The sequence below is a fragment of the Peromyscus leucopus genome, chromosome 23 (genome assembly GCF_004664715.2).
Source record: "Peromyscus leucopus breed LL Stock chromosome 23, UCI_PerLeu_2.1, whole genome shotgun sequence".
NCBI lineage: Eukaryota > Metazoa > Chordata > Mammalia > Rodentia > Cricetidae > Peromyscus > Peromyscus leucopus.
Genome location: NC_051082.1, coordinates 30,402,914 through 30,430,153, shown reverse-complemented (window position 1 = coordinate 30,430,153; position 27,240 = coordinate 30,402,914). Strand labels below are relative to the sequence as shown.

The 27,240-nt window shown below is 41.7% G+C and overlaps 1 pseudogene; it reads left to right on the top strand.

The window, feature by feature from the left end:
* The window catches only part of LOC114687901, a 66,087-nt pseudogene extending 53,624 nt beyond the window's left edge, over positions 1-12,463 (top strand).
* Positions 12,464-27,240: the final 14,777 nt, after the last annotated feature.

Sequence of the window (27,240 nt, the reverse complement as noted above, 5' to 3'; positions counted from 1 at the left end):
TTGATAGCCTCTTTTTCTCTGATTATATTTTTTACATACATAAATGTATAAATATGTTTGTATGCAAAGGGACCTGCTGAGTCCATTTTTGTTGTTTGTGTGTATGTGGTTTCAGGGCTGACCAGTCTGCATTGGACAACCAATGAGGGGCTCATCTCTGGAGAGGCTAATTCTCCTCCTCCCAGCAGTCAGTAGATGCCTGTCATTCTTTGCCGTGGGGTGGAACCTTGCATTCATTTCCCCTTCCATATTTACATGTCCTTTGTGCCACTGTTTCACTCTTCATGTAACTGTTTCTAGGAGAACTGTTTCACAAGACACTTCCTGGTAGTTTGGCTTTTATACTCTTTCTGCGCCCTTTCCCACAATGTTCTTTGAGCCACTGATGCAGAAGCTGTAATGTAGATGTATGTAGATGGGGCTGGATTCCCTGCCATCTTTGGTCTCTGCATTGTGACCAGTTGTGGTTCTCTGTGATGGTCTCCATTTGCTGTAAAAGAATAGCGTCTTTGACGAGGGGTAGAAGCTACGGTCACCTGTGTCTAAGGATGAGATGAAGAATGAGTAGGAGTCAGGCTGTTCTGGCAGAGTATCAGCTTGCTTTCTTATAATGATCCTGTACCACCAGCCAGGATGACACTGCCCACATGGGATGAGCCCACCCACATTAATCATTATTCAAGAAAGTGCCCCATAGGCCTTTCCACAGGCCAGTCTGATGGGGCCTTGTCTCAGCTAACTTCCCAAAGGACCATAACCTGTGTTGAGTTATAAAAAAACTAGCCAGCATAGTGGAGTCATTGGAGCTGGAAGGGAAGTATACTAGAGTCAGTAGCTCAGACTGAGGGCGATTTGTTAAGTATAGCAACTCATAGTTCTCATTGTTTAAGCTGAACTGGATCTTACTTCTTTTAGGACAAAGTTTAACTTTTGCTAACTGTTCCATATGAACCAAGACCTATTCTATGCTTCTGCTGTTATATATGGCATAGTTCAGCTGAGTACTCCAAACACAATAGGCATTTTGAGTCATATTTTTATCCCGTAAAAGGTGGTCTAGTTTTAGCACAATGTGCCCCTTGCCTTTGACTGTAGATGTGCTCTCTTGCCTTTTTCTTTCAGGGAGGGCATTCATGTCAATCAGGAACTGCTGCAGATACCGCCTTGTGTTACAGAGCAGTTCATCGAACTGCTGTGTCAGTTCAGTCCAGACCAAGTCATAGAGACGCTGCAAGTCCTCAAGTGCTACTGTCTGGAGGAAACCATTCAGGTAAGGCCTGCCACACACACAAGACAAATGTGACTTTCCCAGCAGCCTCCCCTTTCCAGGTGTGTGCAGGGACTCAGGTGTGCAATTCCTTGCAGAAACTGGGAAGTAGTAAGTGCTGGCACCCATGTTGGAGTTGTCACTGCTACAGTCAACTGCTTTTAAACAGCACTTGGCCCTCCCTGCAATGATTCAGGTTTTATGTAGATTCTAACTAGCAAATTAAGCCTGAAAAGTGGAACTTGGCAAGCTCCTGTTTGCAGACAATGTGAAGGTTAAATAGTCCTGGTATACCATGAAGTGCAGCAGGCTTAATAACAGTTCAGTTGCTTCAGCGTACTTCTTGCCTTGATTTCTTCCTTGTTTTCTTCTGCTTCTGAGTGAATGAGTGAAAGAGACAGACCTAGACAGTGACTGTGTTTGTGCATGCAGGTGTGCATTATGAGGCTAGTATACTTCCCTTTAAAATTTAGATATAACATTATGTCTTCTTTCCTTTGGCTGCTAACAAACAGTAACCTGTGCTTTCTGCATCCACTTTCTGCTGCCTCCATACTTTAAAATATTGAATTATGAAATATTTCATGAACTGAGAGATGTGCACAGTATCAACTCCTTATGTACCCACCAAGTAAATTTCAGTTCCAACTTCTCCTTACTTATATTACAGATAAAGCACCTTTCTATGTTATTTTTCTCTTTTCGGGGGTCTGCCACCCAGCTCCCAAATAAATCACACACAGAGGCTTATTCTTAATTATAAATGCCCTGCCTTAGCTTGGCTTGTTTCTTGCCAGATTTTCTTAACTTAAATTAGCCCATCTACCTTTTGTCTCTGGGTTTTTCCTCTTCTCTTACTTCTGTAAATTTTACTCTTACTCCATGGCTGTCTGTGTAGCTGTGTGGCTGGCCCCTAGAGTCCTTTTTCTTCTCTGGCTCTTCTCCTCTCTCTCCAAATTTCTCTTTCTGTTTACCCTCTCTGCCAGCCAGCCCTGCCTATTTATCTTTCCTGCCTCACTATTGGGCATTTAGCTCTTTATTAGACCATCAGGTGTTTTACACAGGGACAGCAACACAGCTTCACAGAGATAAGCAAACACAACATAAAGGTAACACACCTTAAAATAATAGTCTACAACCTTTCCCCCTTTCTGTCTAAATAAAAATAAAGGTTTTATTTTTAGTATAACTACATACAACAAAAACAATTATCAAGTAAGAATTAATTTACAATATTCAGTCCATTTACATTTAGCAGATTCAGTGAAAGCACTCCACCATCCATCCATCTTAGTGACTCCAAAGTTTTATACCTAAATTACTTACTATCATATCTAAGGAAAACTGCAATTATAACTATCTAGTCTTCAATTCCATCAAAGACCCTAGAAGGATATAAAATTATTTAAGTAAACAAGTATGGCATTGCAAACAACTTCCAAAAGCTCTAGAAATGACAAGAGATATCTGACTTCCTGGGCCATCACCCAGAGTTTCTCTGCAACATTGGGGAATCCATTTTCAGCCTACAGGCCGATAATATCTGGCAGACTTTTCAGTGAAGCAGGAATTTTGTACTGTCCTACCTTGTTTTGGCAACATTCATCAGTCACTTTACTCTGTGTCCTGCAGAGTGTCTGGCAGACTCTTCTGTGAAGCAGGAACCCTAAAGGACCATCCCTCCTTGTTTTGGCAAAGTTCAGTGGTCACTTTCCTGTGGGTCCTGCATGTCCAGTTTATATAGCATACTGTCAAGCAGTCAAGGCAAGAGCAGTTTCTTTGCCCAGTGGCTAACTTTGCAACATTGAAAACAAACTCCATAAGGAGTTTCTTGGATGCCCATCATCTCTGAAGTAAATTGCTGTAGCCAGGAGCAGATGTGAATCATTGTCATGAAAAGCCCTAAGTTAACAAAACTTTTTAAATGCCATATTCTGTAGGTCTCTGAAAGGTTTGAAGACCATCTGTCTATTTGAAATATATCTCTATGTGATCTGAAAAGCATACCTAATATATCTACAATTTTGGTTGTTATAAATGACTAACCACTAAACTATGTTTCCTGATTATCCTATGTAGTTGATAATAATAGCTTTCAAAAACTAAAACTTCACCCTACATTTCCAAAGAACTACAAAGGCACAATATGTCAGGCAAAAATAAAAACATACATACAATATGTTGTAAAAAATAATCTTAAATTTTTATCAACATACAAAAATCCTTTAAATAAGACTAAAAACATATATACAGTGTAACAAAATAACTTTAAATTTGTATCATTATTCTATATTCATATAAATGATAGCTAACATCCATAACCCACCAAAAAAGCAGAAAACATCCACACCTCCCAATCTCTTGAGAATGTGGACATAGTTTTCTTCAAACTGCATCCTGCTGTCTGTGGACAAAGCATCTTTAGGGTCCTAGAGAGAAAATCTGAGATAATGGCCAAGTCCTGGGAAGAACAGCTGTAACCTTTGCTGATCGATATCACCTGTCAAGATTCAGGAGGTCTTTGCCTGATCAAACCTGATCCATATTAACCCTGAATGATTCCATAACCTCTTATCTCCTGTGGGAACAAAACTCCAAAGCATTTTGGATTTCCATTTGACAAATACAGTTTTTGACTTCTTTTTTAAAGTTAAGGCATTTCTAAAGTATCTAGATTGGTTCAATTTTGCAGTCCTGTTCCCAATCCCATGTCTATCAGCAGCTGTCCTTTGCTTTTCAACAATTAAAAAGTTAAAAATCAACACAATAACATACAGGATATAGACTCCTTGTGAATTTCCCACCTCTTGATGGCTTATTCTTTTTTATATTACTTTATTTCTCTCTTTAAAGACTTTATTATTTAACTATTCATTTTTTCTATAAATACACCTTTTTCTTAAGCCTATGCATATTGTTAAACACACTGTAACCTGTTTAGAGGTTTTTCCATCTGGACCTCTTTTATTTCATATCTTTTAGCCTTTTTAACCACATGAACAAACTTTAAACTGCTAAGCAGCGTGGACCTCTGCCCGCAGCTTTGGCAGCTGGCTGGGCTCACTTCTTGGGTCAGTAAAGACAGGCTGAAACTCATGAGCCCAGTCAGAGGTTTGTGTTCAGAACTGCATTCAACCTTAGAGCTCTAAAATGATGATGCTATCACTATGCCAGGCATACTTAGTTTGTTCCTACTTAACTTCATACTGACTGCTCAAGGGCTCACTGGCTAACATAAACTGGCCAAAACTCTTAAAGGAGATGTGTTTTTTTTTTCAAGCTTTCTCAGGCCCTATGGAAATTCGAGTGCCACATTGGTTCACCAAAATGTTGTTGGTTGTTTTTTACTCGTTGCTCTTTTGGGGGGCCTACCACCCAGCTCCAAGATAAATCACACATGGAGTCTTATCCTTAATTATAAATGCCTGGCCTTAGTTTGGCTTGATTTTTGCCAGCTTTTCTTTACTTAGCTTGTCTACTGTTTGCCTCCGGCTTTTCTTGTTCTCTCACTCCTGTAAAGCTTACTCTTACTCCGTGGTGTGCTGCGTAGCTGGGTGGCTGGCCGGGAGTCCTCCTCCTCATGCTGGTTGATCTTTTCTCCTCCCAGATTTCTCTTATTTATTCTCTCTGCCTGACAGTTCCACCTATCCTTTCTCCTGCCTCGATATTGCCCGTTCAACTCTTTATTAGACCATCAGGTATATTAGACAGGCAAAGTAACACAACTTCACAGAGTTAAACAAATGCAACATAAACAAAAGTAACATCACTTAAAATAGTATTCTACAACATTTCTCCCCTCTCTCCTCTGAGACCAAATACTTGGGTGTTTGCCCTTCAACTCATGGTTTATGGATGATAGCTTTACATGCTTTAAAATTTGTATTAATGGTGTCAAAAGGTACATGTCTTATTGCTAATCATTTTTCTGCTTTTTTGTTTTGTTTTGTTGTTTTGTTTTTTCCAGACAGGGTTTCTCTGTGTAGCTTTGGAGCCTGTCCTGGAACTCACTTTATAGACCAGGCTGACCTTGAACTCAGAGAGATCCACCTGCCTCTGCCTCCCGAGTGCTGGAATTAAAGGTGTGTGCCACCACTGCCTGGCTTCTGTCTAGTTTTTAATTAGCTGATCTTATGTTTTCAAGTCTGTCTTGTCCATCTTAATGATGATAGAATTTTCCACCAAAGGAAATTTGCCAATTTGATTTTTTTCTTTGTTGAGAACTGTTTAGAGGCTTCCAAGTTTGTTGTTGTGTTTTGCTGTTATTATCAGAGCTACAAGTGTATATCTTTGTGTATATGTTCATATGCCTGTATGACTTTCCACTAGAAATGAATTTTCCTCAGGTGTGATCTATCCTTTGATATCATATGACTTCTAAACATGTGTGTGGGCTGCATTCATAGGTGTTCTGGGATGCACATGGCCTGTGCACCTCAGGTTGGCCATGCCTGCTACAGTAGCTAAGTGATGGTATTTCCAGTATTCCTAAGAGTTTCTGTTCTCATCAGCATTTTTGATGCGTGTCATTTCCCCACAGCCTTGATGAGTCCTAATTTCATAACCAATTAAGAAACATTTCCACTCAATATATTTAGTATGTTTCATTGTGACAGTATGATGGTATCACTGGTGGGTACTCACCTTGGTTCTGTTTTCCTGCTGGCTTTTGCCCTTCTTCACCCTAGACGTTGTGTCTGGTTTCTTCATCCCCTTTTCTTTGCTGACTAGATTTAAAGTGCTTCTTCCTTCTGTCTGATGCATCTTTGACATGGCTTTGCTTCTGTTTTGATTTATCACTCCTCTCAGGGTTAATCTTGTGTGTTCCTCTTTTAATGACACAAAAGGATTCTCTTCTAACTTCTATAATTTAACATCTTATATTTTAGCTTTAATCCATCTATAGGCGGGTCAAGAAAAAATGTCTTTTTCCTTACATAATGCTAAATGGCCCATACTTATGACATTTTATATTTCCTCACTGACTTAAAAATTATCTTTATTATCATTGTAAATGTGTGTATATATATATATATATATATATATATATATATGTGTGTGTGTGTGTGTGTGTGTGTGTGTGTGTGTGTGTGTTGTGTGTGTGTAGCTTTGGAGCCTGTCCTGGAACTCACTTTATAGACCAGGCTGACCTTGAACTCAGAGAGATCCACCTGCCTCTGCCTCCCGAGTATACACACACATATATACGTGTGTGTGTGTGTGTGTGTGTGTGTGTGTGTGTGTGTGTGTGTGTGTTCATTAATGTGCCACAGTGCACATGTAGAAGCCGGAGGACAACTCTCAGGAGTCCTTCCACCATGGCAGATCGGAATTGAACTCAGGTCATGAGTTTCCAGGCAGCAACTTTAGCCACTGAAACATTTTGCTGGTTCTCTGTCTGAGTCAGGGTTACTATTGCTGTGATGAGACACCATGACCAAAGAAACTTGGAGAGAGAAGAGTTTATTTGGCTTATTCTTCCTCATCACTCTTTATCACATCAAGACAGCAACTCAAACAGTTCAGGATCCCAGAGGCAGGAGCTGATGCAGAGGCCATGGAGGGATGCTGCTTACTGGCTTGCTTCCCATGGCTTGCTCAACCTTCTCTCTTTTAGAACCCAGGACCACCAGCCCAGGGATGGCACCACCCACAGTGGACTGGGCTCTCCCCCATCAATCACTGACTAAGAAAATGGCCTACAAGCTTGCCTACATCCCAGTCTTATGGAGGCATTGTCTCAATGGAGGTTCTCTCCTTTCAGATGACTCTAGCTTGTGTCAAGTTGACATAAAACTAGCCAGCACACCCCCTCTTACTGATTATTAACACCATGCTGTGTTATTTTAAGCTCTATACATGCACAGATCTGTGTGTGGTTCATGTCTGTTCCTTACATATGTACCACATATTAGTCAATGCAGCTTTACAGGAAGGCTTATTGTTTGGAGAAAGCCATGTCCCCTTCCTGTCTTGATAATACTCCAGCAGTTCCCTGCCTCTTCCCAGCCCTGAGTCACTTAGGAATCACAATACTAAGTTTCTTTAGAGACTTTCTGGAGCTTTGGCTATGAAATGCAAATTGCACCAGTGTGGAGAGAATTGACAGCTCTGTGGCACTGATACTTCACATTCATAAATACTTGCCTTTTTAAAATGCCTTTTGTGTCTTTTGGTGAGGTTTTATAAACTTTTTTTTTTGGTTTTTTAAGGCAGTCTCACTGTGTATCCCTGGTTAACCTGGAACTTGATATGTAGAGCGGGCTGGCCTTGGACTGAGAGATCCTACCTCTGCCTCCTGAGTGCTTTGGTTACAGAGGTGTGCATCCCATGCCCTGCCTCTATAAGGACATTTCAACACAGCAGTGCAAAAAGAAATGGATGATCTGTGAGCCTGCCCATCACAGTGACACTTTAGTATTTCTCTAGTATTTGCTGGATTTCATTTTCTGTACTTTCCCTCTCTTATTTATGAATGTACTTAAAATTATTTTTACTGATTTAGATATTCTTAGTTTATTAATTTTTACTAAAACCCCATAAGTCAATATCTACTCTTTTTATTTTGTTCTGAATGCTCTCTATAGAATTATAGCTGACACTTTCCAGTTTATAGCATTATTGTTTGTTTATGTGTGTTGGCTTTTCTTCAGGGGATGCACCTCATTCAGATGTGTAACAAATTTGGAAAATAAACAAACAAAGCAATGAATTTGTTGAAAGTAGAACTGCCAGATGGGTTCAATATAAGACAGGCTCTCCATGCTGCACTGCACAGCATGCTACAGACACAGGTTCATTAATGAGCATTGGGTGTGTTTTGTGTGCTGTACTCTTTGCACTCTGTAAACAGAATCTACAGGAGTGCTTTCTTGATTTTCTAGATTACACAAAAGTGTCAGCTCCATGAAGTCACTGCATATCTGTTGGAGAAGAAAGGGGATGTTCACGGTGCCTTCCTCCTGCTGCTGGAGGTAGCGTTTGCGAGTGCTCACTGTCACACTTTTGTCTCTCTGAAATTCTGTCTGTCTTTGTCTCTTGTGTTTTGAGGTAAGCTTCAACATAAGTATGTTTTCTTTTCTGTGATTTTTTTTTCACCATGATGCTTTTGAGATTTCTCTCCTATTTATCAGTGATTTTTGTGTTGTATAATATTTAGTTATTAACAAACTGTCATTGTGTCTCCATTCTCTTGATTGACACCTGTCATATATCTAGATTTGGAGTCTTCAGGAATAAAATTGTTTTCATCACTCTAGTACTAATGATTTTTGCAAGGGCTATACCATTTTATACTTCCAATAATAGAAGCTTGAATTATTCCTTTCTTACTAGTATTTGGGGTTCTCTCAATTTAAAAAGAAACATTCCTTCTTGCAAAGATGATTGTAAAGTATAAAATTCACCATTTTAGCCACTTTGGTAGCAAGTGTAACCCATTCAGCAAGGCCAAATATAGTCATATTGTTATGCATCTGCCACCATCCACCTACAAACTGTCCCATCATCCAAGTTTGCAGTAGTACATATATGAGCTGATGAGAGCCTTTGACATGGATGTGGCTGTAGTTGTAGAGAGAAGAGGTGTGAATCTGGAAAGTTGACTATCATTTGATATGAAGGGGAGGAAGGATAAATGTTGACATTGACTTATAAACTGAAAATCCATAATTCTATGGATTTTGGCTTACAAGGCACCCAAGAAGAGGAGCCCTTTGAATTATGGGCAGAATTGGTGACACCTGATCTCTATAGCCATTCCTATACTGCAAGCTATGTGGACAGGTCGTCAGTGCTGAAGGACAGCAGAAGAATGCTGGATTTGTTTATTTACTTACTTACATGTGGATCTCTATGTAAGCCACAGTGTTCATGTGGAGGTCAGAGGACAAGTTTCAGGAATCCTTTCTCTCCCTCCACCATGTGGGTCCCAGGGTCCCAGGGTTGGAGATCAGGTCCTTAAGGCTTGGGGACAGGGACTGAGCTATCTCACTGACTGTTTCTTTGGGGTTCACTTGTAAAATTTGTGTAAGTATGTCGTGGGTAGAAATATAAAGTGTTTTGTCACCTCTGTGTTTTTACCTCCTAGAGACTGCAGAACAGACTCTAAGAGATAACACAGCAGGGAGGAAGTAAGTTCATGGATGTAAAACGCTTTTCCTCCACTAACCTCATGTTGTGAAAAATGTTATATAATATACCGCCTTAATTTAGTAATGACTACACTTAGCCATTTTCTTAGTTACCCTTTAGCTACTTTAATGTAGATTGAAGACTTAGTGGTCTTCAAGGATGCTGGACAGGAAGACATGCACCACTGTGGTGTGATGAGGTTAGCTGTGCAGGGAATGCATCGCTTCTCACTGTCTGTGGTCATCTCCAATTGCACTTGCATATGTATGACTTGGCTGTGTGTGGGTCCATAACTAACATGCTTAAACTTGGTGTCCTCTGCCAAACAGCAGCAGATCAGAGCGTTTGGTCTGTGGCCCCAAGCAGTAAATCTGGAGTGACTGACACAGATAAACTTTGTTGTGTTCATTGACATTTCTTTTAATTTTTAAAAATTATGGTAAAATAAGAAAAAACTACCAAAAGTATCAACGGCAATAAATATTATCATACTGTAATGCATGCTTCACCAGCACCTAGATCCAATTTTTTTTCCCCCCAGGCAGACCCTCTATCTCCACAGGCAGCAGTCCCCCCAACACCACTCTGCTTTCTGTTCTGCTCTCTATTTCAGATTCACTTTCGGAATTTGCCTGACTCATAAGAGCGAAATCCTAGTGTGTTTGAGTTTATGGTTGACTCATTTCCCTTGGTGTAACATCTTTAAGGTTCGTAAATGTTGGAAAACATGTCAGGGTGGTCCTCTAAAGCTGTACAGTGTTCTACTGTATGCGTGTCTACCACATGCATTTACCCTTTTAACAAACACTTGGACTGGCCCACCTTGGTCTGCTGGATAATTCTGTTGTGAACATCCTTTTCATGCAGATATTTTCTGGTTTCTCACTTTCATTTCTTTTGGGTATAAAAACAAAAGTGGGGTCAATGGATAAAGTAGTAATTTTAAAAGTTCCTTTGTGCTGGGAGTAACATCCAGCCTACCAGGCAGGTGTTCTAACCCTGTTTTTAGGATTCTCCATAGGCATGCCATGGTTCACATCCTCTGCATTGTGTGAGATCAGTCACACCACATTCTCATTGACACGTTCATCCTTCCCCTTCTCTCCCCTTTCATTCTCTATCAATCATGATGGGTGTCAGGGGGCTCCCTTCTACTCCACTCCTCTCCCCCTTCATCCTTCCCGTTCTCTCCCCTTCCCTCCCCTTCCCTCCCTTCATAGTTTCTGTCTGTGACATCAGGTGTTTTGACTGGCCAAGCATTTTTCATGTAATTGTTTTTACCATTTGCATATGTTATCTGTTCTGTTCTTCCATCCATTTTTAGTCAAGTATTTGCTTTCATATTCCTTGACAATCTAACATATCTTGCCAGAAGTTCAGGGAATCCCTTCATAGGTGAGATTTAGATTATCTTACCACTTAAAAACATGTTTCTTGAACCACACCTCCCACCATTCCTCTAGTCCTCTTTTATCCAGCAACTCTTTAGATAATTTGCCCATATTTTTGGATGTTTAGGTAACAGTTTGTGTTAGATCATGGCCATCTTGTATTACATTGTGGTTTTTTGAAACCTATGAAAATACTAGACATCTAGTTACTACTTTTGAACTGTCAGTATGTGCTCAATCAATTTGATTATATTGTATTTGGTGTATTTTATGCATTTTTTTAAATTTAGTGTTACAAGAATAATTTTGCAAATATATGATTGGCCAAGGGAAAGTAGGAAGGGTATTTCCCAACTGCTGTGGTAATTTGTAGGCAGCATGTCCAGAAGACAGTTTCCCAAAGTTTATAGTCTCATAACTTATCCAATAACAGCCTTGAGCCTTCAGATTCTCTCTTGACAGTGTGCTAAGACATCCAAATATCTGCTAAGTGCATGGCCTTGTGTTTAGTCTTCATGGGTATCACACAGTTAACTAAATCACAGCCCTCCCTCATCTGAAGTTTTAGTCTCAAGGAGACAGAGAGATAAAGCATGTAATACAAGTTGAACAGAGTGTGTCAGAGGAGCCATAGGAATGACAAAGGAGTTGAGGGTTCAGGAGTCAGTGTGTGTTATGGAAGACATGTACAGAGCATGGAAGGGGCTTTGAAGCTTAGGGTGGGAGTGTGTGGAAGTGGCCAGCCAGTAGTCTCAGGGGGAACATAGGTGAGGAGAAGCCAAGGCAGAGTCTCTGTTGTTAAGGACTGGGGATCTTTGGTGGTTTCCTGTACAGAGAGGCGGTCTGATTGGACTTGTATGAAAGTGAAGGGAAAGGTAGGCTCTGAAAGTCAGAGATTCAGTGAAAAGCTGTGCTCCATCTGGGATCAGGGAGGGGCACAGCAGGTCTACAGGTAGAATGAGCAAGGGATAAGAGAAGGAAGCATTAGAGATGAGAGTGACTCATAGATCAGGGAACTTGGAGATGGCGACTCTAATTCCTCTGGAAATTGAGGTGAGTAAGATGAGTTACAGGACACTTGATCAAAGTGACTAAGGAAGGAAGTTTCTCTTAGCTCACAGTTTAAGGGTGTGGTCCTTCACAATGAAGGGGGCAGCAGCTCCAGCTATGGCAGCAGGAGCCTGAGGCACCTGGCCATGTGGAAGACAGAAGCAAGGACACTGTTTTCTTCTCCTTATTAAGTCTGGACTTTAGCCCTTGGGAGAGTGACACCCATGTTCTTGGTGGCTTTCTCAGCTCTTCAATTAAAACTTTTGGACACACAACCACCACTACCAGCACACACACACACACACACACACACACACACACACACACACACATACACACACACACACACACACACACACACACACAGGTATGTTTCCATGGTGATTCTGAATTTAGATCAGTTGACAATGAAGATTAACCAACTAAAGCTAGACACAGAAAGGAGGGGAAAATACATGTTTCATAGAAGCTCTGAGGTCTTAATAGCATATCTTTGACATTTATCCTCTTTTCAAATCTAGATACCAAGGAGGCTTTTCCACTGAAGGGTGTTGAAGATACCATGGTAGAGACGATTCCTCTTTGCCAGAGAAATTCACAGAATTTGAATCAGCAGCAATAAGAGGTAGACTGATATCTGCTTAGGCATGTAAAAACTTGTTCTGTGTGGAAACTTGCAGTTAATTCTATTTCCACTGCCCTCTTGGCAACCTGAATTTAATTTGTTTGGGCTTTAATCACTTTTTAGTGTTCCCAGGAGCGTAAGGTTCTTGATGTCATTATCAGAAGGATCTGGCTCTTTTCTTTTATAAAGGCCTCAGGAGGCCCATGGATTCAGCTGCAAAGTGTTGGTGTGGGAATGCTGGGTGCCTGTGGTGCCTGTAGAATGGAACTTCTGTTTCTGCCAGGTGGTGGAACTGGTCATCAGTTGTCATCATCTCTTCTGTTCACAGTGGATAGGAGTGAGCATGAAGATCAAGAGCAAAGCCCTTGCGGGTAGCAAAGTCCAGCAGAGGGTAAAGGGAGGCTGTAACACGTTGAATATCAGCCTTGGCTACACATAGGAGTGGCCTGGGGGCTTTGAACATTTTCATTTCTTAATTAACTGACAGTCTCCATGGCTAACATCAGTATGTCCTAATGCTGTGTATGTGATTCTAGTGAGTAGCCAAGCTTAGGAAGCTCTGCTAACAGTGCAGACTGAACAAAGTTAAGGCATTAAACCAGAGAGGTACAGATGAGCACCCCATGCAGTGAGACAGGAACCACAGGTGCCATGGGATGGAGAGCTGAATACTCCTGTGTTTTTACAAGTCAAGTTGTCGACTGGGGTGGGAGTCTAGTAACAGCACATGCCTAGCCTGTGAGGGCCTGAGTTCTGTCCCCAGGGAGAGTTGATAGCGGTTAGCTGTAGCCCACGCACAGCTTCTCTGTCTCTGCTTGCCCCTCCAGTGTTCCTGATCTGGCATTGTACTGATAGTAAGGCCTTTTCTCACATCCCAGATTTCTCAAATGGGGAACTAAGGTTAAATTTTCATATGTGTAGCTGAAGTTTTCTCTAGTCCTGCCCAGCACCACAGACCCCACAGCCACTTATAAAATAATCATTCAGAAGCTTTATTAATGAAAGCTGCTTGGCCATTAACTCAGGCCTACCACTGACTAGCTCTTACATTTAAACTCAGCCCATTTCTGTTAATCTGTATGTTTCCACGTGTTCTGTGGCTTTACCTGTGTGCCATTACATGCTGCTCCCTGGACAGTGGGCTGGCATCTACTGACTCAGCCTTCTAGCCTTCCCACAATTCTTTGTTTGCTTATCCCACCTATACTTCCTGCCTGGCTACTGGCCAATCAGCATTTTATTTATCAACCAATCAGAGCAACACATTCACAGAATACAGAGTGATATCCACAGCACATATGTATGTACTATGTATGTTAAAATAAAAAGAATGCATCTTGGCATGTTTTCTGTCTTCATAATTTTATAATTTATTATGTTTTTGTCAGGGATTGTAAAAAGTATGCATAAGAAACATTTACATATAGATGTTATTTTTTCCTTATGACAACTTTTTGGTGAAATAACACAGATACCTTTTAAAAAATCATTCAGTACTGGAGACTGGGGTGTGACGCAGCAGTTAGAGCACTTGACATGAGCAAGAGGTGTAGGGAGCCGCCATTCTAAGATGGCGCTGGCTTCCTAGTAGCCTAGCTGTAAACAACTCCATATTTGACTATGCTCCTAGTACTACGTGTCCTAAGCTCTGCGCATGCACGAGTATGGTAATTGGCCCTATGTCCTCAGCCTATCCCGTGGCTCCCCGTGCTTGCATTCTGGCGGGACCCAATCACAGTACGGCACATTTGCCTGATTCCCTATATAATCAGCGGCATTTTAGTCCTCGGGGTCCCTCACCTCCCACTCTTCCTTAACCAAGAGGCGCTCCAATAAAGTGTGATCTGAGAAGAATCCTCAAGTGGTGGTCGTTCTTCCTCGCTGGCCGAGGAGCTCACTGCAAAGAGGGCTGGAGTACAGACCTCCAGAATCCATATAAATTCCAGGGAGATGTGGTGACTGTTAGAGGCTAGCCTTCTACAAATTCTGGGTTTGACTGGGGGTCTCCATGTGCACATGCATACATGCACACATATACACATGCAGACACACTCTAACCTTTATTTCTTAATTATCCTAAAGAGTTGGTAATAATAGCTTTCAAGGACTAGAACTTTACATTTTTTTAAAGATTTATTTATTTATTATGTATACAGCATGTATAACTGCACACCAGAAAAGGGCGCCAGATCTCATTACAGATGGTTGTGAGCCACCATGTGGGTTCTGGGAATTGAACTCAGGACCTCTGGAAGAACAGTCAGTGCTCTTAACCTCTGAGCCATCTCTCCAGCTCCCCAGAACTTTACATTTTTAAAATGGGCTGCATAGGTACAATACCTTAAACAAGAGTAGAAATATGTATATATAAATGTTACATTATAACAAAAATAACCTTAAATTTGTATCAATACACAAAATTCCATACCAATGTAAAATATTTGAGACTAGTAGTTGCTTTTCAGTTTAAAAGTAGATTCAATAATCTGTTGTGAAATATTATTTTGTAGTGTGTTACTTTTGTTTATGTTGCATTTGTTTAACTCTGTGAAGCTGTGATAATTTGCCTGTCTAACACACCTGATGGTCTAATAAAGAGCTGAATGGCCAACACCAAGGCAGGAGAAAGGATAGGTGGTGTTGGCAGGCAGAGAGAAGATATAGGAGGAGAAATCTAGGAGGAAAAAGGGAAAAGGAAGTATCCAGAGAAGGAGGAGGACTCCAGGGGCTAGCCACCCAGCTACAGAGCAAGCCACGGAATAAGAGTAGGACTTACATAAGTAAGAGAATGGGAAAAGCCCAGAGGCAAAAGGTAGTAGATGGGATTAAGGAAAGCTGGCAAGAAACTAAGCCAAGCTAAGGCTAGGCATTCCTAATTAGGAATCAGCCTCCGTGTATGATTTATTTGGGAGCTGAGTGGCAGCCCCCCACCCCAAAAGGAGTAAAAACCCACCAACAACAATAATCTACTGTTTCATTCTATTATTCCTTTATCCCCCTCCTTTTTTTCACTAAATAAAGAGAAAGAAGGATAGAGGAAAGAGAAAGAAAAGAAATCCCTTAATCTAATCTCCTTTGCTTAATTTCCTACCTGATTATGACCAATGACTTGCAACTAACTTCCCTAAACGATGATATTTACCCATAATCCATTGAATGACCAAAAATCATCCACCCCACATCTTGATAATGTGGGTGTCATGTTCTTAAAATTATTTACTGTTGTCTGGGGGGTAACTACGTCTTTAGGGGCTCCTGAGAAAATTGAGACAACAGTCAAGTCCTGGGAGAGCTAGCTGTACCATTTGTTGTCCAGTCTCTGTGTTATGGGAAAATGCAGGGCTTAACTGAAGTCCTAGCTGGAGTAATCTCTCAGCTAGCAGCTTTGAAGTTGTTCTGAGCAGTTTTATGATGACACTGTAACAGAGACATTTTGTGAGACTGGATCACCAGGCTACATGTCTTCATTAGTTTCTGGTCTTTTTTTTCTGAAAAGACAAGTATGGAATGTGGTGTGCACAAGTCAGCTAAAGATGATTTTCTGTTCTATGTTTGAGCAGGTAAAAGGCATCTGTCAACTTTATAAGTCTGATTGGACAATATAATAAAACTGTACTTTAAAAGCTATGGATTCCTTCCATATGAAAGGATGGCATAGAATAAGTCTTGAGGACTCTGTATCCAACAAGATTGATCATGTCTCAGCCAGTCTCAGAGCTGTTCCCATGCAGAGGAATCAGCATATACATCATCTGTCTTGTAGTTTTTCTTGGATTCTTCCTTCATGCTCATAGCCAAGATTTTCAGGAGGTTTCCCCCAGTCTAATATGATTTTTATTAATTTTGAAGGAATCCATAGTTTTTCATTTCCTGTGGGAACAAAGGCATAACCTTTTGTCCAATGCAATACATTTCCTGACTTCCATTCTCAAGTTAAGACATCCTTAAAATATGTATATGCTGGTTTAATTAAGCATTTTTTTACAATCCAATGTCTCTCAGCAGTTATTTTTTGCTCATGAGTATTTAAAAAATTTAAAGTTAATGAAATACTATATAGGTGACCCGTCCAGCAGGCCAGGTTATTCGAGGGTCTCGAGGAGGGACCACCTAGGAATCAATGGGGGGCGAGAGGGAAAGGAGACCAAGCGCGTGAAGAAAGAGAGTCAGTCTGAGTTGCGTCAAGGTCTCTCTTTATTGACTGATGTTAGAGCGTCAAGGTCTCTCTTTATTGACTGGTGTTAGAGCTTATAAACAGGGCTTCAGGTAGGGAGGGGGAGCAGGAGTGAGGAGAGGACAAAGAAAATTCCTAAGGAGGGTCAGCAGGAGGTCGCTTTGGTCCCGGGCCCCTGCAGCTAGCTGATTTAAAGAGGTTTATTTAATCCTACATTCCTAGGTTAGACTAAAAGCCTCTTATTTACACGAGGCTTGATAAATCGTGGCAGGTAACACAAGGTTCAAGACACAGCTGTCCAGAGTCGGTCTCCAACAGTTCCCCCTCTTTTCTCAAAAATGGACCAAGTCCATGTGATCGGGGTGGCGGAGGTCCGAGAGAGCCTCTGTCTTAGGCTATACAGGGGGACTCCCACGCATGGCAGGTGTCATGTTGAGCCGGTCTCAATGACCTCTGTACGCTGTTGTCTCCTGCGTGGGCCCTGTACTATTCCCGTCATTGAGTACTCTCTAGCAAGACCGTGGGGACGTTAGGGCTTTAGGACACTGAATCTGAGTCCTTGATGGGGCTCCTGGCTGGCCTCCTAGGAATCTACTCTGTGATAATGAATCAAGACGTGTCGTGGTAAGGCCAAATCAATCTGATTTTTGATAAACCGAGTCAACCGCTGAAAGGCCCAGGGACCAAAGTTAATGAGAAGGAGAAGGAAAATAATCAGGGGTCCAGGATGGTGGGGATTAGGGTAGAAAGCCAAGGGATTCTTTAAAGCTTCTATATAGAAGGGCAAACCCTGCTCCTAAGAGCAAGAGCCGCATCTTACTGAAGCCCCATAAAGGCTAAATAAAGGAAAAACCACAAGATTACAATTCCCATACAATTTCATTTCACAAGATCATGGTCTGGGTACAGAGTGATCACAGACGGGTAATTTGCATCAACAGGTACATTTTTCCTGAAACCTCAAGGGAGGGGTATCAAGGCGGGAGTGGAGTTTACACAAAGGTCACAGTGGTCCTTCCTGGAACACCTGCAACTATCCCAGTCACAGTTGAGCACATCTCTTAGCAGAAATCTCTTTACATTGTTATATGGTTGCAGGGGAGATTGAACAATGGCTAAGACAGGTTGCTCTTGGAACTAGATTTTTAGTTTCTCATTTCCTGGTGCTTGAAGTTTTCTCCTTTCCTGAGGCTTGGGGGTGTAAGCCTGAAGGGCTAGGGTCTTTCACTCCCCCATTTTCTTTTTGGCAAATTTTAATCTAAAAAATTAAGGCATTACATTTGGTAACTCATGGCCTATTTTAGTAACTCATGGCCTGTAGTGGCCATGCATAGTTCATGTACAATTAGTCATCTTGTCTGGATGCCAGGGAGTTTTCTTTTGACCCAGCATTTCAGCCTTTTTTGAACAAGGAAAATGGGACGATGTATTCTCTTTCTGGAACTGCTTCAAGCTGGCATTGGGGCGTCGTTATCAGGGCTCCTCCCCCAAAGGCTGAAAAGCTGGTCAAAGACTGGGCAGGGGGCATTTGTCAGTAGCATGTAGCTGCCTGACCCCATAGGGACAGAGAAGAATCATGTTAGCTGGGCTGGTCCACGTTAGCCTATAGCACATCTGGAGTCCACAGTCGTCTGGAGTGGTGGAGTCAGCAACTGAAACTTGGAGGTGTCTGCCAGCCAAGTAGAAATCTGTTGAGACAGATTTAAACTAGGAACAGAGGTTAAAATTTATGAATTTATTTGGAACCCTTAGGTTTATACCCTTAGTAATGGGAAAAACAGTGATCCCAAGACCAGGAGAGAGGAAAAATACCATCTTTAGGAATACTTATCTGGGGTCCTTTCGACCTCTGTGAAGTGGGTCTATGTTTTTATGACTCTTTTAATCCTTTGAAGCCTATTGGCAGAATGACATAAAAGTTTTAGATACATTAGTATTACCAATCTGTACTGAAATCCATATTATAGACAAAGCAGATAATGGGTATCTGTAAAACAGCAGAAGTAGACTTATACCTTTGAGTCCCAACAAGAACTACATATTTGGGCATTTTTCTTCTGTCCAGAAAGCAGGTGTAAATTGGACAGAGATTTTAGGCCTGGTGAAAAGCACTTTTAGGTTTACATTTAGACATATCTAGATGACATCTAAAACAAATCCAAAATGTTGAGCTTGTGACTGGACAGTAAGTGGTCATTGCTCTATCAGCTCATCAGGACTCCTAAATGTTAAGCTCTGAACCATAGAACAGGAGAGTAATCTGAAACATATCTTATTTTAGACTCATACCCGAACCTTTATGATTTATTTAAATTTTTACATCTTAGAACATTTTTCTTTTAAAGTGAGCTAAAAGGCTAGCTATGGCCTTGCAGAAGGATCTGGCTGATGGTGCCATGCTGACAAAGTTAGAGCTAGCCTAGCCATCAGTACTATCAGAAATCTGAGAAGGATAAACTATATCTGAGTGCAGACAAGAAGCTTTCAATCCTATAAATTACAGTGATCAATCCCTACCAGGTCTCTATAGCGTTGGAGGTACCAGTCAGAACAACATCAATCTTCTACCACCATCAAGCCCATAAGGCAGAGTACCTTTTCTGTGGAATAGGGACATGGAAGACTGACAGTGTCCTACTACTTGTCCACAGTCTGGGCTGGGTCTTGGAGGCAGGTGTTGCATTGGGGCATCTTGCCCTGTGGTCAGTGTCGTTCGCAATTCAGGTGGCATCTTCTTGTCATTCCATATCTTCTTTGGAGACCTTAGGAGTCATTGCTAGGAGCTGGGGAGCTAGGAGTCTCTGTTTCTGATAGTAAGTTTTTAATCAAATAATTTAAATGTCATATTCATCAGATCATTGACAGGTTTTAGGACCATTATCTAATAAATGTATCTGAGCCAAACAAATCTAGGCCTAATCTTGAAAATATCTCTAAATTTGGTAATAATGACCAGGCTAATTTGTTCTCTTATAGATATATTAGTCAAATATACCTCTCAGTTTGTTTTTATTTAAATAGAACCGTTTATGCTTTAAACTAGTATCTGGATAGCCAGATGACTAGTATTAACTTGTATTCCTTGACACAGAAGGACATGCATGCAAACTCAGACATTCAAAACCAAACATACATGTGGCCACATTTTCATTCATACCTGCAGAGTAGACAGACATTTTTTAAAACTATGACCCTTTGGAGTCTCCATGTAACAGCAGAATAGCAAGAGAAAGAAATCTGAAACATGTTTACTTAAACTTTAAAGTTAGACCTTAAAGTTTCATTATATTTTTTTTCAAACACTCATGACATGTTTAAGCCTTTAAATTTTTACATTTTAAACTGTTTCCTCATATCAAAAATCACTTATCTAAACTTTTGTCTTAACCAACAATAATTTGAAACCAATTTTCTTAAATGATGGCAAGTATTTGTAACACATTGAACTCAAATGACCAAAACCCATGTAAATTTTTATTTTTCCTGTGGAAACAAAAGCATAATTTCCCCAGTATCTTGAACTGGTAATTTAACATTTCTTTTTAAGCAATATCAGTGTTATGCCCAGGTCTCGGTCTCATCCCCAAAGAAGCCATCAGAGACCTCAGGTACAGAATGCAAAAGCAAGGTTTATTTAAATGAAGTTTACAAGCCTCGGCGGGGGGCTTGTTCCAAACCTCTCACACACACAGCAGGGAGGTTGGAAGGAGCAAGAGCCTTCTTTGTGAGGCTAGCACAGACCACATAATTCATCTCCCACCGCCCGCGTCCCTCTTTAGGTTCATATCAGTAGTTTTTCATGTTATCTTTACTTCTCATTTGTTTAGCAACCTTGTTTAGGAGTTTTATGAGCTGTCTCCCGGGTTTGGGGAGTTTGGGATGTTTTATGACCACTTAGTCTCTGTCAGATGGTCATATATCCTAACTCTGTGTTTTCTTAAGTTTCTGTAGTTGATAAAGCCACCTGGAAAAAGGCGTCTAAGTTCTTATCTACATTTAAGAATCCTGGTTTTAGCTTCTCTTTGTCTGTAGGGGATGAAGTTGGGGGGGGTTACTGAGGTTTCACAATCAGGACAGAGAAGGGTTAACAAGAGAAATTCCTGGCTGGCAGAAGAGACTTTGAAGTTATCACAGTAAAGGAAGGGAGGGGAGCAGTGGTCATAAAGTATGTCCTTGGCTGCCAGTGTTCCTGAAAAAAAGTTTTTGTTAACTCCTCTGACTAAAGTCAGATTCTCTGTTCAGTGTTCACACAGTTTTGTCAGTTGCAGGCAGCCATTGTCCTGTCCAGAGCAGGACATGAGAATCTTAGCCCGCCTGTACCGAGAGCACTCACCCCCACCCTCGTGAGAGCAGCCAGCTGCCTAAGTCCTGACAGCAAGAGAGCTAGGGAGGGAGGGAGGTGGCCCTCGCTGTGCCTCTCTCTCCTTCTCTCCGGGAAAATAAGGGAGGTGAGTAGCAGAAACAGATGACATTTACACAGACAATCCAAGTACCGGCACATCAGCACTGCGATGATGATGTCCTCACTCACAGCAAGCAAGCCCCTCGATTGTGGCTCGCACATCCTTCTGGTGGGCTAGGCAAAGGTCTAGTGGAGAAGAAGGGGACTGTCCCATAGCATCTGTCACAGTCAAGTCAACAATGAGAACAGTTAACACATTACACACAAGACAAAGGGCACACGAAAAAAACTTTGCCCCAACGAGACAACCAACAAAGCTCCAAGAACAATGACAGCCTGTTGTGCTCTGTGGAGAGTGACCCTCCAGGCTCAATCACACCAAAAACAATCCAGACTTGAGGATCACTGTCCTTGATCAAACAGACATCTGGGGGCTTTCACATCCCTGTCAGTCAGACATGTACCTTATTTCTTGGAAGAGAAACAGAGTGTAAAGTAACAATAACCACAATAAAACATACAAAAAACTCCCACAGAATGGCTCTAACAATTTCCCAGGACAAAATACAAAGTGGCACTTCCTCCCACCATGGGGAAAGGTACCCAAAGATGCTCCTCTCCTGAGCACTCCCTGGAGGAGACTCCTAAAATCAAATGGTCACATCTGAGGTGGCTCCAAATGGCTCGGGACTAGGGGGTCCCTTGCCCAAATCAGGGAATGAGACGTCTCTCTTTCCCTCCCAGGATCACTGTCCGGACACGTCTGTCCCAGTGAGCCTGCAAAGTACAAATCAGTCGACTGGCACAAAACTTAACGAGACAAGACAGAGACAGAGACAAGACAGAGACAGAGACAAGACAGAGAGCGCTCTTACCGGTAGATGTCAATAAACCTCTGGACCCTTGAGGGTCCCGGTGGGGTCTTTTGGTCTTTTGTTCGATGTGATTTGTGGCAACCTCACTCTTACCGTCTTCTGGGACGGACACATCATTTAATAGGTCCTCAGCAAGTGCCAGAATATGTGACACCCTACTATCCTTTTCTGAATCCTTTAAAACATCTCTGATTACTCCATAGAAACTAAAGAATGCATCAGGGACATTCTCTCTGTCCCTAAGCAAGTTATTGATATCCTTTCTGACTTTATTCCACGACAAAGGGTGGATGCCCGGGCCATTAATAACCAGCCAGGGACATATTTCTTCCACAAAACAGAAAAACTTAATTAAATCTTTTTTTCTTTCTTTTTGACTCTTATTCCCCTCTCCCTGAAATCTTCATTTCCTAAATGAAGACAGCCTCTTTAGAGAGTGCTTTACCCATTGATTGATGAACGGCACTTACCTCAAGGCTGCCCGCGGCGCACGAGTGATGCTGTTGGGGCACCTCTACCCTAGTGAGTCTGGCCAGACCACGTTTTCTCTTTGCCGTCCAGTAGTGAGCCGCCGTGCCTCGAGCCCCACGTTCGGGCGCCACTTGACCCGTCCAGCAGGCCAGGTTATTCGAGGGTCTCGAGGAGGGACCACCTAGGAATCAATGGGGGGCGAGAGGGAAAGGAGACCAAGCGCGTGAAGAAAGAGAGTCAGTCTGAGTTGCGTCAAGGTCTCTCTTTATTGACTGATGTTAGAGCGTCAAGGTCTCTCTTTATTGACTGATGTTAGAGCTTATAAACAGGGCTTCAGGTAGGGAGGGGGAGCAGGAGTGAGGAGAGGACAAAGAAAATTCCTAAGGAGGGTCAGCAGGAGGTCACTTTGGTCCCGGGCCCCTGCAGCTAGCTGATTTAAAGAGGTTTATTTAATCCTACATTCCTAGGTTAGACTAAAAGCCTCTTATTTACATGAGGCTTGATAAATCGTGGCAGGTAACACAAGGTTCAAGACACAGCTGTCCAGAGTCGGTCTCCAACATATAGGATCTACATGCTCTATGTTAACAGTATTGCACATCCATATGTGGCTTGCTCTTTATATATTACTTCACTTTCTCTTTAAAGACATCACTTTATTATTTACAAACTATTTATTTTTCTATGACTGTCTATACCCATTTTTGTTTTTTCTTCTGCACCTAAGCACATTTTCAAGCATAATGTACCTGTTCAGAGGTTTTCTTGGTCTGGACCTGGCTTTCTGCATGCCTTCAGCCTTCTCTGACCATGCGAGCCAAGCCTTAAAGGGCCAGGCTACTGGCTGTGTGATTCTTCTTAGCACCTGGCGCTGGGAGCTGGCTCCACCCCACCTTTGGTCAGTCCAGTGGGATGCCCCTTGGTTCTGGACCATAGCCACTATTTTCCTTTCTGGGGGAGCCTATCTGCTCAAGTTATGAGACATTGGTGGCCCCATGCTGCAGCAAGTGTTTCTACATAGTGCCAAGTGTTGTGCCAGCTGTTTAAGTGCTTGACCTCACAGTGGGGCATCTGAAAGGAGCCATGCCTCTGTATGCCATTAGCACCTGGCCAGCTTCAGAGATGGAGTTACTAAGAAGCAATGTCTGGCTCCATGTCCAGAACTTTTTCAGCTTCCTCAGGCCCTCTGTGGATATATGTGTCATGTGTTGGACACCAAATGTAGTCAGACTTTCTTTGGATGACTAGCCCCCAAATAATGATTCAGAGACTTAATAATTATGAAAGCTTGGCCTTAATGTAGACTTGTCCTTAGTTAGCTATTATAACTTAAATTAACCCATTTATATTAACCTACATTATGCCAGATGGCTTGTTACCTTTCCTCAGTACCATACACTGTACTTGCTCCAAGTCTCACTGGTGAATTTTCTGCCTCTCTGATTCTTCCCAGAGTTCCTCTCTCTCTGTCTGGAAGTCACACCTTTCCTCCCCTGCCTTAGCTATTGCCCATTCAGCTCTTTATTAAACCAATCATTAGGTACCTTTCAGAAAGTGTTATCTAATTCCACAACAGATTCCTTGAGGCTTGGTGTTATTTGTCCTTCATTATTTCCCCTCCTGTACTGACCCCCCACCTCCCCAGTTGGAGACCCCTTCCCATGAATACTCTTTACCATCTCTCCCACTATCAACTAGTTTCTGCCTCATTTCTGAGCAATTTTCACAACAATAGCAAAATATTTAAATGCTCATCTTTCTGCACATTTATTTTCATGAAAATCATTAAGCTTAGAGGATTTCTTTTTTAATATGATTTTATTCTTTGAGAACTTCATCAAGTATATTTTGATCATACTCATCCCCACTCGCCCATATAACTCCTCTCAGATCCATTCCCACCTCCTGTTCCCTCCTAACTGTGTGTCCCTCCTTTTTTTCTCAGAATCCACTGAGTCTCATTGTTCAACCAATATATTATAATACATGTGGCTCCACCCACTGGAGCATGATCTGCCCCTCAGGGACTAGACCTTTAAAGAACACCAATGACATTTCCTCCTCTAGAAGACTTCCGCCTCAATGGTGCCTCAGTTAGTGGTGGGAGATTTTTAATCATAGTTTACTTTGTAGCTCTTTGTTTTGTACTAAAGAAATTGAGAACAAAAACAGTTGCTAGAAACAAGGAAGTAACTAGAAGATTTTGAACACCCAAAAGCTTGATAATGAACCATCTTGTCTATTGCCCAGGAGAAGGTCTACTAGAAAATCCAGTTATTTGGGGGTATTTTCTTGAAGATAGACCTTAGGAAATTGGATGATCAGTCCTTCTCCAAGGAGGCTGAGCACACCACCTCTGCTATCTGTTCTATATGACTTTCTGTGTTCTGCAGAAACACTTGCAGTGTTCTATGACCATGGGAGACAAATCTTAAACTGTTAGGCTACCACAGAGTGGCACTGGCTGCTTGCTGTGCACCCCTTGGTTCTCTGAGAGCCTAGCCTCATGCCAGCAGGTACAGGCAGGAGCCACATTTATTGCCCCAGCTCTGGACAGGTGCTGAGCCCACTTTCCAGAGTCCCTGCACATGTCAGCCAACTACTGTGAGTACTCACAGAGAGGCCCAGGCAGCAATTTCTCTATCCATGTGGTTGTGCCCCATGTTGGGTGCCAAACGTAGCAAGCTTTCTTTTGGGTCTCCAGCTCATAAATAATGGCATGGAGATTTCTTATTAATTATGAAAGCTTAGCCTTTAGCTTAGTCCTGTCCCCAACTAGCTCTTATATCATAACCCATTTATATTAATCTATAGTCTGCCATGTATCTTGGTTACCTCTCTTCTGTACTGTATGTCCAACGTGTTCCATGTCTCACTGGCATCTCTATTCTTCCCAAAGTTCTCTCTCTCCCTAGAAATCCCACCTGTTCTCTCCTGTGTGGCTATTGGCCATTCAGCTCTTTATTAAACCAAGCAAGTAACACATCTTTACACAGTATTTGTATTGTGTAATCAAATACTGTGCAACAGTCCCTACTTCTGCATATCTATTGCTATATTCTGATTGTCCACACCTCTGCATAAGTGTTCTTATATGTCGAGTTCCCCTACCTGTGCATATCTGTTCTATATGCTGAGTGCCCCCATCTCTGCATATCTGTTCCTATGTGTCATTATTTTAACATGAGTTTTTAGACTTACTCAGCTTAAAATCTTATAAATCAGTATTATAGAATAAGAGAGATAAAAAAGGTGAAAGGACTGGTATTAGCACCAGATACTCCAAGACCAAGTTCTCAGAACAAAGGAGAGTTATTTGCCCCAAGGGGGACAAAGGACAGGGAATAAGAAGAGACAAAGACAGGAGACAAAGGATGAGGGAAAAGGGGGGGGGAGAACAAGGGAGAAGGTGGAAGGGATATTTGCTCCAGAGGGACAAAGGACTGCCTGTGGATAGAGAGGAGACAGACATGGCCCATAGACAAATGGCAGTTTATAAAGGTAAAAGGGAAACCCTTGTTAGGATAAGGTGTTTAACTTTAATTGGGTGTGTTAATTAGGTGAGCCAAAGGGAGCCTTTGATTGCTGGACTTTAATACTTTGATAACTGGACCTTGGTAGTCAGCTACAGGAGGAAGAAGTATCCAAATAAGGGACTAGACCTTGGTGACTAGCTTTAGAAATGTAATCTAACAGTTTTTAGCAAGGAAGAGAGAATAGGGGAGAGGCAAGACCTGCCAGAGCCATGGTTACCATGCTTGGGCTTGCCAGAGTCCCTTATGCCATATATTTAAGCTTAATATAGAGATTTAATAGAAGACTAGCTCTCCCATTTAAGATATGAATATATACCATGGTTTTTATTTCTATACATATATCATCTGCCATTTGGAAAGTAAGAATAAACTTTTTTTAAAAGATAATTTTAAAAAATCATTTGATTAAATAATTTTATAAATCAAATTTCTAAACATAATAAATAGACAAACAAAAAGTAAAACTCAGGTATGCTATGTAAAATAAGAGTTACCTGAAATAAACAAGTACATGATGTGCTTCTACAAACAAGCTAGAAAGAGAACTGAAAGCAAGATACTTGAGAGGAGATTACAAGGAGGACAAAAATCCCCAGCTGAAAGAAATACAGCTCTGAGTCAAGGAGCTACACACTTGGAGAGGGGAGCCTGGGCAGCACAGCTCACTGCCTCAGCCACCGATGGGTAAAAGGAGCTCTTTGCAACACTGGACACCCATTATCTCAGACATCCTCCTCAGTGGACCCCCAATAGGAAAGCCACCAGACCTGTCTGTTGTGAGATATCTGTATACTGTGTGAAGATGTATTGCTGTGGTTGGTTTAATAAAACTGAAGAGCCAATAGCTAAGCAGGAGGTATAGGTGGGATTTCCAGGGAGAGAAAGGAAGAGGAGGAGGACCTAGGAAGACAGGAGAAGCCAGGAGACACGGAGAGGAAATAGGAAGTACAAGATAGAAGAGAGGGAACACCACATGATAGAACATAGATTAATATAAATGGGTTAATTTAAGTTATAAGAGCTAATTGGGGACATGCCTAAGCTAAAGGCCAAACTTTTATAATTAATAAGTCTCAATGTCATTATTAGCAGGCTGGCGGTCCCAATGAGAAAGCATATCACACCTGTCTGTGTGTGTTTATTGGCAGTAGGTGCCGGAGTCCTGTGAGACATCATGCTCCTGCTCTGTTACACTGACCCCTCCTCAGGTCTCCTGGATGCTTTGGGTTCAATATACCCATACTGCCACAATTGCTAAAAGGAATAGACTCACTTCTCATCACAGGAGAGAAATGAAAATCTAGCCTCTCAAGCCC